We start from the raw sequence: 2,571 nt of genomic DNA, 5'->3' as shown, positions 1-2,571 counted from the left end.
CTTTCCCTATCTTGTTCATAAATGTTAATTACCGTAATGGCTTTAGTGTTTTTTTGTGTATCCTTACATTTTTAAGTGTTCAGGAAAGAGCAAATACAACTTTTCTACAGACAGTATCAAGCACTGACTTACTTCTTACTGGTTTATAACATTTCTTTGTTTTCCTTAGTGAATCCATCTTAGAGATATTGAGCATTTATTTAATTCACATTTTAAACTTCTGCCTAGTGAAGTATTTTTCTATAAATAGTGTAATAATCTTCTTATTTATGGATAATTAGGTTTTATTTTCCAGATTATAATTATTACATAAAATGCCACAATCAGTAGTCTATTTGTATATTAGTGTATATTAATCCATATTTTTATTTCAGTCTTTCCATCAGATAAATGCCTAATAATGGTATTACTAGCTAAAAACATCACACATATGTCAAATTTTGATACTAGCATATGGCTGGTATCAAACATTGCCCCTTTGGATTACATGTGCGAGTGCCTGAGTATTCAGATCTTTATCATATTCTCAGCATTGCACTATCTTTACTTTGCTAAGATTAATTGCTCTTATTTTTATTTTTTATTCTTTTTCTTTTCTTTTGTTGAGAGGTTTTTGCTATAGGGTGCGTGCGCTCACCAGAAAGACAGAGAGAGACAGAGTGACAGAAAGCAGAAAATCACCCCCCGGAGGGATGGCCACAATCTCTTCTCCTCCAGTCTCCTCTCGGGATCTTGGGCACGCACCCACCTGCGCCCATTATGAGTTTGACACCGGGTCCGGGACTCAAACCGTGTCGACTACATGGGAGTCCAGCAACATAGCCATTACTTCAACTACTAATCCTTATCTATTATTCTTTTAAGGTATGATATACTTTATTTTATAATTTTTGTGTATACATGAATATAAGTTTGTATTTTTTGTGCATGCTTTTTACATCAGTATTTCATGGGATACTGAGCTGTAATATTAATTTTGATCATATCTTAATATCATTACAGAAAAGTTTAACATAACAATGTATTATGTTTAATACTTCTGTGGGTTGACTGGCTTCAACAGGAGGGTTTTTCTGTTTTTTTTTTTTTTTTTTTTGACATTATCAGTATGACTGGAGACAATTTAAATGTGTTTAAAAGGAAATAATCAGGTGCTTTAAAGATATTAATATCAAAGACTAAAATGCCATAAAAATAATGTGAAAAAGAGAAATTAATGAGTGAGGACACTACTGATGCAAAACTTGATGACAAAATAATATTTTAAAATGATCTTCTCACAAGTGATTGGTTTTTGCTTATGTTAATAACAATGAGTAATTAAATCCACTCTTATTGACAACATATTTTATATATAAGGATTTTTTAGAAAAGCCTGATGGCAGTATCAATAAATGGCCATAATGTTTCTTCTGTTTCCCGCCCTAAGTGCTCCAATATAACTCTGTCTATTTAGTTATTAAATATCACCTACCGTCTTCTTTTCAAAGCACTTTGTGGACAGATCACATTCAGTCAAATGTAGGCTGGGAAATGCAGCTCTGTCGACTAAGGTGATTCTGAAATTCCTCTCTAGGGCACAACCTTTCAACACAACCTGAAACAACAGTTTGCTATTTAATTCATCAGCAGAAAAGTAGTTACGCTGAGGTGAAACATAAAGTTAGAAATGCCTAGCTCACATGGTCACCCTGTATTAATAATGACCCGTTTGGGCTACTCAAATGCCCTTTCAAATAAGGAAACATGGTGCTAATGTCAAACTTAAGAGCTACATTCATGAGCATGTTCTAGAACTATGGAAGGAACTTTTGTTTGTGGTTACTGGGTGCAGTAAAGGGAGAGATCCACTCTGGTGCGATAAGAACGCATTTGGAGGGAACCAGCAGTTAGCTTAATGGCTATGTTGCTGGCTTCCCACATAGTCGATCGCGGTTCGCATCCCGGACTTGGTGGCTTAGAACTCACGCCAGGCATGTGTGTGTGTGTGACCAAGATCCCGAGAGGAGAACGGAGGAGAAGGGATTGTGGTGTGGCCATCCCCCCTGGGGGGTGATTTCTCACTTTCTGTCTCTGTCTGGCGAGCGCATGCGCCCTAGAGAAAAAAAACAAACAAAAAAACCTCTCCAAAAAAAAAAAAAAACGCATTTGGAAACTTAAATCAGGCTATTGGGTATTCTTATTGGCAGAATTACCTCTTGGATGCCCCACCCGGGCTATTAATGCTGCTGTTTGGAATTGCATTATTGTAGCTTGTGAGTCGTCATGTCAGTTTAATCACGGGCTCCTTGCCTTGACTTCTGCCCTCATCTCTTCCACAGTATTCACATGGCTTTGGAAGCTTCTCACTCTGGGAGAACTGAGAAAACTTGTTATTAGTAACTTCTGTCTCCAAATGTTCAGCACTGAAATTAGTTGTGCAGAGGAGGTGGTTTTAATCTTTACTGCTAGCTACCATTAGCACAGTTTGGTAATCTCTGCTTATTTGTCTCTTCTGTGCTATTAATAAACTTCATACCTTGCGATCAAATTATTAATTTAGCTACCACCTTAGTTGTATGAAGGAAAAAA

General features: G+C 36.6%; 1 long non-coding RNA gene across 1 annotated transcript in view; it reads right to left on the bottom strand.

The window, feature by feature from the left end:
* The window catches only part of LOC102484275 (uncharacterized), a 9,211-nt gene extending 7,575 nt beyond the window's left edge, over nt 1–1,636 (bottom strand). Inside the window, exon 1 of the long non-coding RNA XR_334216.1 lies at nt 1,475–1,636. This is a non-coding gene — a long non-coding RNA (uncharacterized LOC102484275). The remainder of the gene's footprint in view (nt 1–1,474) is intronic.
* Between the last annotated feature and the right edge of the window lie 935 nt (nt 1,637–2,571).

Source organism: Tupaia chinensis, unplaced genomic scaffold (genome assembly GCF_000334495.1).
Source record: "Tupaia chinensis unplaced genomic scaffold, TupChi_1.0 Scaffold000174_1, whole genome shotgun sequence".
Lineage (NCBI taxonomy): Eukaryota > Metazoa > Chordata > Mammalia > Scandentia > Tupaiidae > Tupaia > Tupaia belangeri.
Note: the sequence above shows the minus strand (reverse complement) of the source record. Positions and strands in the feature narration are given on the sequence as shown.